This window comes from Cibotium barometz, chromosome 14 (assembly GCF_041138505.1).
Source record: "Cibotium barometz isolate CiBa-2024 chromosome 14, ASM4113850v1, whole genome shotgun sequence".
NCBI classification, from domain to species: Eukaryota; Viridiplantae; Streptophyta; class Polypodiopsida; order Cyatheales; family Cibotiaceae; genus Cibotium; species Cibotium barometz.
In genome coordinates this window covers 4,379,038-4,395,016 of record NC_141059.1, presented here as the reverse complement: position 1 = coordinate 4,395,016, position 15,979 = coordinate 4,379,038, and positions in this window count along the sequence as shown.

Here is a 15,979-nt window from a genome sequence, read left to right as displayed (position 1 = left end):
TTGGTAGTGCAAGGAACTCAAGCTCTCTATCCCCCCCACATTCTCTTTATGGTGGTCCTCAAAGTACTGGATGATGGGGCAGGACGTTGAGATAAATATCAAGCACCTTCTGTCTCTCTCTATCCAATGGTATTTCCCTTGAAAAATCCAAAGGATGCGTGTAAGGCAGGGATAACCACCAAAAGGGGGGTCTTTATGGTAGATCGACAAACAGAAGAGAAGTTTCTTTTTGGTTTATAATTGTCTCCTAAGCACCTAACAGCAATTGTGAATGATAAAGAGAAACCATCTTAAAAGGGAAGTAATTTCTTTTTGGTTTGTAATGTGAATAATAAAGAGAAACCATCTTAAAAGAATCTTGTTTGTCTCATGTGTACGTACGTCTTCATTGTGTGCTCCTATTGTGGACCACAACGGTTGTGGCTATTAGCCATAAAAGGAACCGTGTTGTGTTGTGATAAATTGGGGCTGGATCACTTTGTTGAGAGGGTTTCCATTTAGAGATGATTAAACCACCATTTTTGACATAAAGACTCGTTAAGGAGACGGCTACCATTTTTTCCAGAAAGCGACCTTGTAAGGGTTAACTTTTTATTACCCTTTCTATACGCTTTGTCTAAAGGATACCCTCCTTTCAAGGCTACAGCAGCGTTCCAATTCTAAGCCGGGTAGGTAGAAAATCCAAAAGAAAAGAAAAAACTAATAAAACTGGGAGGCTGGCCGGCACCTGCTATAGCTCCGATAGCCATCCGCAGTCAAGAGCTTCTGACAAATTTGTAGAGACAGAGATGACTGCAGCTGAATTGTTGTATGTGGCAGAGACAATTGAAGCAACAATTGAAACGTACATGGTAATTGAGATCTAATTGAGGCTGGCCGGCACCTGCTATAGCTCTGACAGCCATCTGCAAAACTACTTGTGGTCCGCTTTCAACCGAAGCACCCAATACGTTGAAGAGTCTGTCTTTTTCTCCGGCCACTCCAGGCACCCAGCAGAGCCGGCGGGGGATGGTCTGCGCTAGCGCAGACCATCTGGTGTGGCCAGAATTGAGATCTTATTACCATAGGATGTAGCTGCAATGGTCTGCAAAACTACTTGTGGTCCGCTTTCAACCGAAGCACCCTGCTTATTTTGAATGATTTAAGCGTTCTAAATACGTTGAAGAGTCTGTCTTTTGCTCATCTCCACCTCCACCTCCATCTCCGCCTCCAGCGCCACCGCCTCCTCCACCGCTGCCACGGTCTCTCAATTTGCCACCTCCACCTCCATCTCCGCCTCCTCCACCTCCACCCGCTGCCACGGTCTCTCAATTTGCCTGGACAAACCCTCACCTTGCCCCCGCCGTTGCTCCAGCCACCCCAGGCTCCCAGGAGCCTGGGGTGGCTGGAGCAACAGGGGCAAGGCGAGGGTCATGATCTCTCCATCACACACTGTTGCACACAATTTCTCTCTCCATCATACATGCGCACCTTTGCAAACGTTCGCTCTCACGCACACACATTCATTATAGCTTGGCCATGGCAACCATATACTTGCCCTCTCAAGCTGAAGCCATGGCCAAAAGCCTGCTAGCCACCCATCTTTCTTCTTCAACCAACGAACGAAAATAGCAGTCATGATCGTAATAGCAGAAAGCTTCATGCGGTGATGATACCATACCCTATCCAAGGCCAGATCAATCCCATGGTGCGGCTTGCCGAGGCTCTCATCAAGCAAAACTTCATCGTCACCTTTGTCAACAACAAGCACAACCATAAGCGCATCCAAGAGAGCCGCCATTCAAAATCTTCTTCAGATCAATCTCAAGAAGAAAACCTTCGCTTCGTGTGGCTAGACAATGGCATGATCTCCCCTTGCCCCCTGTTGCTCCAGCCACCCCCAGGCTTCCGGCAGAGAGAACAATACCTCTTTTCACATATGCGTTCGCCCGTTCGCCTACTAAGTTGAGAGTATCCACACCTTCACAGCAAAATACATGTACCCTAAAATATGTGTACCATATATGTGTGTGTGTGGCCTACACACACACACACACACACATTTTTCAATGGTTCAATATGTGTGGCATACTTTTTTAGAACTTTTCTATTAATTATGTTATTGACACACACACACACACACACACACACACACAATTTCAATAACATAATTAATAGAAAAGTTCTAAAAAAGTATGCCACACATATTGAACCATTGAAAAATGTGTGTGTGTGTGTGTGTGTGTGTGTGTGTGTGTGTGTGTGTGTGTGAGTGAGAGAGAGAGAGAGAGAGAGAGAGAGAGAGAGAATATGTGATGTACAACAAAGAGAAAACTCATGCTCTTTTAAAACTTTTTTAAACATTTAGGCTCAAAAGAGAGAGAGAATATAGTTTAGGCTATGTATATATGTACATATATATATATATTGATGTATATATATATATTTTAGTCTAGGTATTTATTAGGTTACACACACACACACACACACACACACATATTAAGCTATATGTATTTTAATAAATGTGTGTGTGTGTGTGTGTGTGTGTGTAGCCTAATAGATATATAGTCTAATATATCTATATATCCTAAAATAGATAAAAGGCTAGTCTCTTTGTAAATACACACACACACACACACTAAAATACATATATCCTAATAGATTCTTAGTCTAAAATATATACAATATAATATATAAATATAGACGTGTGTGTGTGTGTATTTACAAAGAGACTAGCCTTTTATAAACATAATACTTAGAACCAATAAATGTATATATTTGTAGATACATATATATTTGTATATTTTTTATATAAAAAAATTTATCGTGACCATTCTCAATCGTGATTGCTCCACCTTGTTTTATCATTTCAACCGCCTTCATTCTCAATCATGATTGCTCCACCTTGTATTATCATTTCAACCGCCTTCATTCTCAATCGTGATTGCTCCACCTAGATACCTGATCTTCTATTTTTGTTTCATAAAGTCCACCTGTTCCTTCGTTTTTATATTTTCATTTCACATTTTTGTCTCTCCTGTCCTTTCTGCATCTTCGTATTGCCTTCCCTATGGAGCACACTGTCACCTTTGAGTGGGAGTTTGAGTGGGAGCTTGATGGCTGTAGCAAAAAATCTCAAACTTTAATACTTCTCTACCAGACCACGCTTGTCAGTCATGGATATCTACAAGGGTTTCTGCCTTCATCACATGCCCTTTCTGGAGTGAAAGCTACTAGGACCAATGGAAGCCTATAGGAAATCATCGCTCATTATGATATGGAGGGCAATAAAAACTACCTCGTAGATATTACTCAAAGCAAAACATATATGCTACAATGTAATCCTCTCTGTGCTGCTGATAGTCTTGATTCTAGTGCTAATGACATTGCCCAAGATGTCCGACATTTGGAGACTTCAGTGGATAAAGAGTTAGGGACACAAAACACCCATGTTCATATCTCGAGCTCCTCCTCTGAGAGTGACTTGAATGGCTCAGCAACTATTTTGCAACCAGGTGAAGGCACGAGCAATCCAAAAGGTTCAAAGCACAATATCTTTGAAGATGAATGTATTGCTTCAGAGAGTATACTTTCAGTTCTTCATAAGAAGGAGGAACCTTCTCTTCTACGTTCATTGTTGGAAAAAGTTACTCGAGTCATCCAAGTCCAGGAGGTGCCAAGACATTATGATGGTGATTCCATCCTAGAGTTTCCACCAACATATGGCAAAATTGGAAATATGGATGGAATGGAGCAAAAATATGATGGTCACCTATGGACACGTCCTAGAGTTTCCACCAACATATGGCAAAAAATTGGAAATATGGATGGAATGGAGCAAAAATATGATGGTCACCTATGGACACGTCCAGTAACATCAAACATGTCTGTAAGTTGTACCGTGCGTATTAGCTATTGTGTTGGTACTTTGGAGTGCCATAGGCTCAGCTGTCCTTTTTACTTGAATAATAAAAGGTATAACAACACCTTCTTTCATGGACATCTGACAAAAAAGATTGCAGTTGGACTTCTAACAGAGGATGAGAAAACTAAAATAGTTTGTCACTTTTGTCGCAAAACTGCACAATGTGTGCAAGTGTGTAGATGTGTTGTGTATTACGTAATCGTGACACAACTATTACAAGAATGATGCTCCACACTGGGCTGCATGAACATCCAGTTCAGCCAGGAACTTCAAGGTCAATGTTGGAACGCGTGAAAATGTTTGTTTCTCAAGTGTTGAAAGCCTAGAGAAGTGCAGGTCCTCGAAAAATACAGATGGATATTGTGAAGGATATGCTATTTTCCTCCATGATGAATCAAAATGATGAGCTACCTACAAGTATTGGGGATCATGAGCTCTGTAATTTTTTGGAGGAGTTGAGTCCTCTTGTGGAAAACCAGAGGTGAGCATTCATTCTGTAACTTAATTATATTTGGATGTATTTTTCTACATTCGGTCCTCTCTTTATTGTGAAATTATATTTTTTAGGTTTAGACGAATTGTATCCCAGGAGAAAAGAAAATTGATGCCGACAGGAGAGGGCTTTGATAGCATCCTTCTTATATAGAGAAGATCTCGCTATTCATTTATACAAGGTAGCCGTTTCCCAAGACAAGGTGGCCCTGATGACAAATGTTATGTCTTTAAGATGTCTTTGCGCGCTAGGACCAGCATCACGCGTGGACTTGTTGGTGAATCGCATGCGGTGTGATAGTGGAGGTGACTTGTCAAAGTCCTGGGTTTTGTTTGATCACACTCATCGAGTTTTTGGTTAGTCAACAATGGCTTGTCATGTTTACGACCCAAGGTGAGACTACGTACTTCAATTTTTTCCTTTCTTTCATTTAACTTGAATGATAGCTGATTGAAAAAAATTCTCTCCAAAATCCTATAGTGTTCAAGAGCTGTTGACAATTGCCACATGCGAAATGAAGGAGGAGGATACAAAAAGCCAAATACTATTTTGGGAAATACTGAATAGCACAATGGAGCAATGTGGTTATGCACCCGCACACTTCTATGGGTTTATGGGGCTGATGAAGCAGGGTCAAATTGGTGTGCAGTTAGGACCGTTTTCAATGGGGGTTTGCACAACATTATGGAGGACAGGGAGCGAACGTGCTTATTCCATTGGAAACAAAGTTTGATGAAGCATGCTAAACAATGCATGAAGGCAGAAAGTCGACAACACCATATTGACTTGTGTGAAGAATGGAGATTGGCAACCAATAAGGAGTCAGCTTTCTTAAAAAGTAAAGAGATTCGTGAGTGGTGGAGAAATGGACATGTTCATGAGGGAAAACTATCAGTAATGGATACGTGGATGAGTTGGTGGAAAGTACGAATAGCACATTGGGGCAACCTCATGTTGTCAAGGGTGATAAATTTTATGGAGAAATGATATGTTGTATGGATGTATTTGCATTGGAGTCAATTTTGTGAATTCATGTATAAACCTCTTGTGTGCAGGTGGTCTTAAGCTCGGTGGATTTAGCACAAACCCCTCGAACAAACTTATCTGAAAGTGTACATGGGAGTTGGCTTGCTGGTGAAGGATACAAGGAAAAGGTTAGCTTGTATGATGCGTGCATTTCAGATATGGCAAACGCTTTACTACAAAGTGCAAAGCAATATGTTTGGGAGTATGCATGCATGTATGTATGTATGTATTGTACAAATGTGTGTATATATGTATGTATATATGTAGGTAGGTAGGTAGGTAGGTAGGTAGGTGTGTTTGAGAATATGCATGTATATATGTATGTATGTATGTGAATGTATTTATTTCTCTTTCATAAATACTTACTATATAAAAGCTCACCAAAATGTATCATTTTTCTTACAAGCTCGCATAAAACTATCTTATCTCCAAAAAGCTTGCCAAATAAAGCTCGCAAAAAAATCAAACCCCTCTACATTGACACATATTTGGCATCATCCTTCCTTCATTTAGGGCTTCATCGACTTTATCTCCTTTTTTTTGTTCCTTCCCCCCTCCATTTTTGTACCAATTTCTATCTCATTCGACCACATCTGTGGGACTAGATGTGTATTAGATGTGGGCGGATTTAACACCATAGCTTAGTACTATATACTTCTCCACATGATGGTACACATGCACTTATATATGCATATCACTTCGGTGTACATATTCTATATTTGCCATAGGATACTTGGGTAACATTGAGCGTCGTGTATATCTATTTATGGACTCACCTATGCTTACCATGTGGCACTTATGCATATGGTATAGCCCTAAATTTTACTATTATATATAAAGAGCATGGGTGAGGGAGATGTCACTTCCCCTCTAGTCCAAGTTTTGGAGTCCATCTTGTGTTTTTTCCCTTTGAATATGACTAACTCTTGTGCTCCCCTCTCTCATCTTAGAGGTTAGGGTTTACTTAGGGGAGGTCTTCTTCTTACTCATGAGAGAACTAGGGTGTGTTGTTTTGGGCATGGATTTTTACTCTATTTTGTCACTAAATAAATCCATGTAAAGAGGAGTTCAAACACCACAATGGACTTCACCAAGTAATCATAGCCCTAAACTACCCACACAGAGAAAGATTCTCTATCTCACACAAAGAAGGAGCACCCCCAAGAAACGAAGCTCTAATACTAACTTAAAATTAGGTTTTACATAATGCAAGACCTACACAAAGGAATTTAGACATAGTTGAGAGGATTATAATCTAAAGTCACACATAATAATGCACCCTGAGCAAGACTAATAAAACACCAAGCGACACTAATCAAGGAGTTAAACATACGTGAGCTTGGCACAAAATATCCACATAGAAATCACATACCCCTATTAGCACAAAGATGCATAATACAAAGGTGAGGCAAGGTGGGAGTGTGAGTAGTTAAACAGGCCTCCAAAAGTACACACCTACTCTCCATGATTCGCTCCACCTTCATGTATAGATATTTGTACACTTGGGGGCTTACATCCTCTTTAGTTATTTTTTTGTTGAGCATCCGACCTCATGCCCTATATTTTTTGTTGTTGGTCTCTTATTTCTCCTCCTTTTTCTTGTGAATTTAATGTAGCATTACTAGGTGAGGGGTCCATGGTAGAATTTTAGCTTGCTAATTAAAATATACTTCTATATCAGCCCCATCCATGCTCTCTATCTTCACTGCACTTGAGGATATTTTTTTGTGACTCAATAGAACCTTGGCCTCTATACTTGGGTGTTCTTAACATTGTACATAAGTCCCATGTCTCTTGTACCTTCATGCACTTTTTCTTGAGTTATTCGTTGTTATGGGCTACCACACCTCCAAGAGAGAACTCAATGCATTCACCTAAATGATGAGCAATAGGACACAACTGTCGTAGGGCACTTATCAATGTTTCAAACTTGAGTCCCTCAAGCCCTCCAACCTCACTTGTTGAGCTCCAAACCTCCAAGCTCCACCTCCACGCTGTCACCATAGAGTTGCTCACACCGTCGCATAAGGCAATCACTCTCTCTCACTCTCCCACACAAGCATGAATCATACAAGCATAGAAGATGCACAAATGCTAGAATGCTCTCTCTCAATCTCTCAAGACACAAAGGAGAGCTCTCAATAGCACAAAGGGGGATTGTGTCTTTTCATTATGAGAAGATGCCTTATATACATTTGGCCCTTATTCACACTTGGGCGCTAAAACTTACTTAACTAGGCCTTGGGTGGCCAATATCTCATAATGTACAACTTTTATAGTGACGTTTCATGACACTTATTAATGTCCTCAATTGGAGGAGCATACTTGTTAATCCAAAATGGGATTAACATCCCCCCCTTCCTGATGTAGGTTCTACCCTCAGAACCTGTTATACCGAGGTCTAAAGACCTGGTCACCGAACTCATGTCGATAGAAATTTCAGCATGACTAAAGCTTTCTGAGGGTGCGTCTGAATGCTGAGTGTGAGCACCAGAACCCTGTGTCCACCATGTCTTCAAACGTGACATGCATGTAAGCTGGAAAGACACCTTAGACGATGGTAATACAGCATTATGCCTCGATCAGATGGGCCTTGATACATGTCGAACTGCAGTTACTCAGCTTCATAGCCATCATAGGGCTCTTTGGGTTGATCAATTAGGACCACGAGCAATCTAAAAAATCCAGCACTTGCCACTATTGCTAGGTGTTCGGGATACAGTGCCATGCCTATATCCAAGTGAGCATCTGTTTCCTTCACTCTCATATGTCTGTAAAGGTTGTTGGCATGAAGACCGGGAAATTATAATAGACATGGGAGTCATGCCACTTGGCCTCTTGAAACTTCAGTGGAGTCCATCTTCTCTTTAGGGGCATGTATAATGGGTCAACGTGCTGAGTTGGTGGCGTGCACATATAGACTTGGCTGTACTCTGGAATTGTTAAGTATTCTTTCTGCCAGTCTGGCTGTATTCCAAAATCCTCTAGTTTGGGTTGTGCCTCATCTATGACAATTGTGGCATAGCCGCCTCTTGTGTGTACGGGGTGAGCCTTTCTCCACCTGTGCGAAAGCAATAACTGATCATGAAAGTGACAATTTTAATCTCTCCAGCAAGTCAGCCAATTGGGGATTGGCCAATTTTGTTGCCGAACCACATTAGCCCACAATGTACCCTCTCCAGCCAAGGGGAGCAATTCTTCTAAATATAGGCAAGGTGCTCGTAGAGGGTATGGCACATAAAGCTATTTTGTTGATGTGAACTCGGAGTAGGCTTCTGGTAGAATCCTTCGAGTTGGTTCAAAGGGTGTTACTTGCATTAGTACTTTGAACAATGCTTGGGCTTTAATAGAGGGTTGCCAATGTAAATGAAGCCCTCATATTCTACACCACAATGACTCCAAAATTGTATCATCAGTGAAAGCTTCAATATTGTCTTAGGGAATAGGATAGCGTACCTCTTGAGGTTGCCGTTTGGGGAGATGGGTGAGGTGCCAGTATCTCCTCAGGGGCGAGAGGGTTAGTGGGAAAATCTATGTATTGAGGAGTGAAAGTAGAGAATATGTAATCGGCCTGAGATGTGTTAGTAGGTGGGGCATTAGGATAGGGATTAAGGAGTTTACTAACGACATTAGAATATACAGGCTAAGTGGAAATGGAAGATGAAGATGATGCCTCTTCCTAACCATGACCTGTGCTAGGGGATGGGTGGCTAGGTTTGTGAGATTTCATAAACTCTTGAAGGTCAGGGATATCCTTAGGATTTATGGTAGGATATTCAATGTGGATGGCATCAAAATTATAGAGTATATTGGTTAATATGGATTCTAAGTGTTTGTAGATATTAGAGTATAGTTTTAGAATTCCAAAAGGGTGATATAAGGTAGACTCACATAAGTTTAGATGTTGGTGAGTATTGTAAACTTCGAGGCACCCATGGCTTATAATCCACTGATAGCTGTGTGCTACCACCTCGTAGTTGGCTGGTGTCTCGGGAATGTCATCTGGAACAAACAAGTCTAATTTTTTTACACTGTTGTCCACAGAATTTTAGAGTTTTAGAGTACCCGATACCAACTACGAAGGTTTAACACACAATAGGATATAATGGATAAAAGAAGATATCTTGTGGATTAGTTAATACTATATCTCCTCGTAAAATTTTCATTATAATTGTGGGGTCGGCATCACGTTTAGTATTCTACTTAATGAGGGTTAGTTCACCTAGGCCTAGGTCCTCAGACAGTTTTTGTATCGTATTAAAGTAAGGAGAGGGTTAGTGTAGACAAAAATAGAGTAAGAGTTTGAGGAGGGGCCCAAGGAGTTACTGGCAACACTGACCTAACTCCGAGGCATGCTCAAGGAGTAGGCGCATGTCATCTGTAGGCTCCTACCGTTGACTTCAGTCTTGTATTGCCAACTAGTGTTCCAACTCTTGTAGACGGGAGTCATTGTTGCTGAGGAGGTTTGATATTGCAGTTTCACAGACCATCCTTGCATCATCCAACTCCTCGAATCGCCGGGTTGCTTCCTCTTGGGCACGCCTAGCTGTAGCTTCTCTTTCTTGAGCTTCTATGATTCTCTGGAGCCTTTCGGTAGCCAGCCTCTTACTATCGTGTAACGGCTGCATGATTTGTGCCATTGCCTCTTGGTGTGCTAATACCATTCTTTGCATCTCGACTTGACTGGCACTGATGGCATTGTTAAGTGCTCTCACTTTCTCTGCATGTGCCTTGTTTGATTGTTCTCTCTCTTGTTCTAAGTGAGTGACTTTGCCTTCTGCTACTTTTAAATTTAAGGATAACTATTGGATTTGTCGTTGTGCAGCTCCTCTTATTTGGCCATGGATTTGTGCTGGAGTTCTTGTACTTGCTGGGTATGAAGGGCTATGAGCTCGTGGTTGACCTCCTTCTGGAGTTGCTCCTTAGCCTGTTCCAACTTTGCCTTAAGGTCCGTATTTTCTTTGATTATCTGAACAATGGTTTGGCTAAGTACCAAATTGTTGCTTTCCAGTGCCTTGTATCTAGTCTCTCTTGCTCCTCAGTGACCTTCAAACTCTTCATTATGACATCTCGATGCGTGGCCTCTACTGCTACCAAGTGTTCCTTTAAAGTTTGTACTTGTGTGTTTGACTCATTAACCTGCTTCCAAAGTGTAGCGTTACGATCATGCAACATGTGTGTTGTGAGGAGGTGGCAACGCCATATTTTTTGCTCCTACTCCCATGGTGCACTCCTTCTTTGAGTCTAGCATGTGGTAGTTTTAACAACTCATCCAACCCTTCCATAGTGTCCTGCATGAACTGTTCATAATAATCAACATTTTGTATAGGAAGGAAAGCTGGGGTAGTCTTTCTTCATCCTCTAGACACCGTCTTTTGCTCGGGCTTGATGGCTCTTCACTTCTTGGTCTTTTGCTTATATCCATGGATATGGTCTGCTGGATCATGCACTGGGCCGTTGCTGTCTCATGCCATGCGATTCCTTAGCCGGTTCTAGAATTGATGCTGCTGGTTTTGGTTCTATCTCTGCAGGTGTGTCTACCAAGGCTAAATCCTTAAGTGGGGACAGGTTCGTGAAGATAAGCTGTGCTGGGCTCATTGGGGGAGTAACTTGCTGCGTTTGCTCTTGAGTGGCCTGGCTGACTCTGGCTTCTTGCATTGTCAATGCTTCCTGGTATGATCTTATTTCCTGTGCCAACTCAGCCTCTAGTCTTTGTGATTCTGTAGCTACGTCCGGGATGATGCCCCTCATTTTTCTTTCTGTCTTCTTCTTCCTCCCTTTCTTTATCTCCTTCATTATGGCCTGTGTTTCTACGAGGACAACTTGGCCCTCTTGCATCTCTTCAGCTGTCAGGGCTGGTTGCTCTGGCAATAATGCTATCTGCATCTGCTCTATTGGTTTGCGGTTTGGGAGAGTCCTTTTTGCCACATGATTGAGGACTTGGGTCAACAGGTACGGGTTGCATATTTTGGACTAGTGGGCCTTGAGATAGTTTTCCATTTCCCTATGTATGTAATACGCCCAGTCCTCTTCTTTTACTTCATGCACTTTAGCAATCCTATTCAACGAGACCCTGTTGTAGCGGTCCATCGGCTTTACCTACATGATCAGCGACATAGCTATGCAGGCTTTCTCTATGACCTCATCCCAGATATTCTCATACTCTGCCCCATTGGAGTTATACGAATGCTTCTTCAGCATAGCATCCAAAGGCATTTTGTCAAAGGCATGGGCGTGGACTTTGACTGCTGGTGGGAGCTATAGAGCATCACACGGATGAGTTCTTCTGTGATTAAGAGCTACTCTATTGTGCCGTTGGCCTTCGTGACGGTGCCATGCTTGGTGGCTTTGTCTAAGTGTTGATATATTCTGCACAGAGCTCCGTGTCGATGTTCCTTGTTGGGAGGATCTACGCCATTCTCCCTAGGCCCACTTTCTCCAGCTTTTCTTTGACCTCTTCCTCTTGCAAGATTTGGAGCACTCCGGGCTGTGATATTGCAGTGCTAACTTTCCATGGGCCGTATGGATCTCCTTGCTCATGATGGCCCCATGGAAGGCTTGGGCATATGGGCCTAAGTAGTTCATTTTTAGTAGCCACACTGGTTTCTTCTTCTGACTTACCAGGGAGCTTGTAGCGCTGACTTGGGTGACTGTGGGGGTCTCTACGGCTTCCATTTCTAAGGCCGACATTTGTACATGAAAAGAAAATCAGTCTCCAGACTGGTGGGGTAGGTACCACTCCTTTTGTTTTCTTTTCTTCTTCTTCTTCTTCTTCTTGTTTTTTTTTGTTAATGGTAAACCGGTTAGTTGAGATGAAAAGTGTGTTAGTGTAGGAGCAATAAACAAGGCGTGTTAATTGAACAGGTGAATGTTGGCGTGAAGGTGTAGGAGTTTGGTAGTGTCGTGAACTTGCAGGTCGTAAAAGGAGGGATTTCCGTGAAAATTTGTGACGTGAAAGTTAAAGACGTGAAAAGGGAGTTCCGTGAGAAGTTATTACGTGAGAGGGAGTTTCGTGAAACAGAATCCTATGAGAGTTTGTGATGCAAAAATTAAAGACGTGAAAAAGGGAGTTTCGTGAGACGGAATCTCGTGAGAGGGAGTTCCGTGAAACTGCTTCCCATGAGAAGTTATTACGTGAGAGGGAGTTTCGTGAAACGAAATCCCGTGAGAATTTGTGACGTGAAAAGGGAGTTTCGTGAGATGGAATCCCGTGAGAGGGAGTTCCGTGAAACGGCTTCCCGTGAGAACTTATTACATGAGAGGGAGTTCCATGAAACGGAATCCCGTGAGAGTTTGTGACGTGAAAGTTAAAGACGTGAGAAGGGAGTTCCGTGAGAGGGAGTTCTGTGAGAAGGGAGTTCCGTGAAACGGAATCCCGTGAGAGGGAGTTCCGTGAAAGGGCTTCCTGTCAGAAATTATTACGTGAGATTTTTTGGAAGCGGGAAGTTGCAGGTTTTTATGGTTCCGTGAAACTACTGTTTCAAGGCAATGCAGGTTTTTGTGATGTTTTCGTTTTTATGTTTTAGTCTATCAAAAGATTTCATGGGCGCAAATGATGATACTGCAAGGGAAGTTTTAGAAACAACACAGAATTCGGCGATGCTAATGCAGATGCTATTAAAGAGCATGATATTGATTGATCATAGAAATAAAAATAAAAAAGAAAAAAAGAATAAGAAAAGAAAACAATATGGTCCAGGCTCCCACCTTAATCGGTGAATGCCGATTAGGGCTAGAAGAACAGGGGAAGGCGATGCACGATCGAAAGCGGGAGCTCAGGGCGACTCGATGGATCACACGATGCGAAATGATGAAAAAGGAAAGAATTTTTGAATTTATAGCACAACCGTTGGACCTGGCGAGACTGTCTTAATGAAGAAAGCCATGTGGCATCTTACGATTGGCTCGTGAGAAGTAACCATTTCACGGTGTGAACTTTTTTGAACTAATTCACAACATGAACTATTTTGAGCCAATTCACAGCATGAACTATTTTGAACCAATTCACAGCATGAACTATTTTGAACCAATTCACGGCGTGAACTTTTTAGGATTGACTCACAGCGTGAACTTTTTTGGATCGGCTCATGACGTGAATTGTTTTGGATCATGAATGTGCAAGATTGATACCTTCTTCTTCCTTTTTTTTTAATGCCCAGTTATTCAAACATGCATTAAATGAGTGAATGATATCCAATTTACCTTCTATCCATTGGGCAACAAATGGATACCTTCATCTTTTATTTCCATGAAAACCAAGGTGACACCTTAGCACTTTTGGGTAGGTGTTGTTGTAGGTGTTTTAGCTCCGTGTGGGAGTATTTAATTCTTACTTCCACCCAACTGAACAATGTTGTTACTGGGTCCTGTGGGTGGGGGCTTTTATCCGTGTCCCTTGGCTGAACTTCTTTGTTTCTTTTAGGATATTTGTCCAGCTCCTTGATCAAAGTGGTTACTGACATTGCTTTGGCAATCCTCAACCCATCTTGTTGAGTTGTCTTCCTCCTCCATACCAATGTTTGTGCAGTTTTAGCATTGGTTTTAGTTGGGTATTGGTGCTACATGCTTTTACTACCCTTTCCTTTGTTACTAGAATAGTTTATGAGTGACGATGGCCACTAAGCAGGGTTTGGGTACCCACACTGCCGTATTGCCTTGGTAGTATCCTTGCGCTCATAGTAGTAAATCCTTTCGGACCCATTGCTTATGAAGGCCTTGTGGGATGTTAGTATGTCTAGAGTACTGCCAACTTGTTTGTGAAGGCCAAGTTGAGCTTGCTGGATTTTTTCATTTGTGAGCTGTTTTTGTTGTTTTAAGAGATGCTCTTGCAAGAAGTGGTCCAAAATATTTTTTGAGTTTGCTTCCATTAACGTAACCCTCCATCTGTATGCCATCAATTGTCTCAATTCTAACCGAACCCTGAGGTGTGATCTCAGACACTCAAAAGGGTCCCAGGCCTTTGTATTTGAGTTTCTTTTTTCTGGTGCTTCCTACACCATACATGAGGACAAGGTCCCCCGTTTCCAGTTCTTTTTGTTTCAATTTTTTATCGAACCAATGCTTCCTGTGTAGTTTCTTGACCATGAGTCCATGCGATGCTATTAGCCTAGTCTCATCAAGCTTCTCTAAATCGATTAGCCTTTCAACTAATGCATTCTCAATTAGACGTTCTTGTACTACAATCCTTAAGCTCGGAACTAGGTATTCCATAGGCATTACTGCCTCAACACCATAAGCTAGACGAAAGGGAGTGTATCCCATCGCTACCTTATATGATGTTCGTCGGTATGCCCATAGGGCCACTGTCAGCTTATGTTCCCAGTCCGTTTGACTTGCTTCCAAGGTTTTTATCAAGATAGTACACAAAATTTTATTTGTATTCTCTACTTAACCATTAGCCTGTGGATAATAAGCTGATGATTTTCGATGGACCATGAAGAATCTAGCAAGTAAATGATAAATCACCTCATTAATAAAATGTGAGCCGTGATCACTAACTAATTCTAATGGGCAGCCGAACCTCGAGATAATTTGCTCATATAAGAATTTTGTTGTTGTTCGTGCATCGGCTCCCGCTTTGAGGCTCTGGCTTCTACCCATTTGGTGAAATAGTTTGTGGTGGGGCCAACAATCACATATCGGGCTTGTGGATGGATGTGCCGCTGGACTAATAGGGAGGTCTAACAAAATCTACTCCTCATTTTTCGAAGGGTTGTCTTACAATAGTAGGGGTGAGCGGCATCTTGTCCCTTTGTTGTGGGATAGCAAAACGCTGATATTCTTTGCACCTTTTGACAAATTCTATGGCATCTCCAAACAACGTGGGCCACCATAATCCAGCTTGAAGTACCTTGCGAGCCATGATTTCCCTAACAAATGGCCCCCCTGCTATCCCTGAACGAGCTTCATCCAATATTGTGATGACGAACTCATCTTCTCAAACACATCTTCTTATTAGGACATTGTCTTTACCCAGCTTATATAGTTCTCCCACAATTAATTGATAAGGTGCAGTAAGCTTGATAAGGCGCCGCATTTTATCTTTGTTCAAGGGTGTTTCTGGTGAAACCATAAGCCAGATAATCAGATATCTCCTCGTTCCATTTGGGTACCATATCTAGTTTGAACAAACAAGCATTAGGGAGATAATCTTCAACACCAGTTGTTGGTTCCCTATTTGGAATTCTTGACATATGATCAGCTAACACATGTTGTGCCCCTTTTCTTACCGTAACTATAAAGTCTAATTCCAGTAGTAATAGGCAACCATCGTGTGATTCTTCCCGTGGTGCAAGGCTTATTCACTAAGTACAATAAGGCTTGATGGTCCACGAAGAATACGAATTTGTTAGCCAATAGGTAGTGTCTATACTTCTTGATAGTGTAAACCATGGCCAATCCTTCTCTCTCTGTGGTGGTGTAGTTCACCTTTGCATCATTTAATTGATGACTAGCGAAGCAAATTGGATAGTCCAATTTGAACTCAGCAGGCTGGGCTAGTACACATCCAATAGCAAAGTTTAATGCATCAATATGCACATGAAATATGAGGTCCC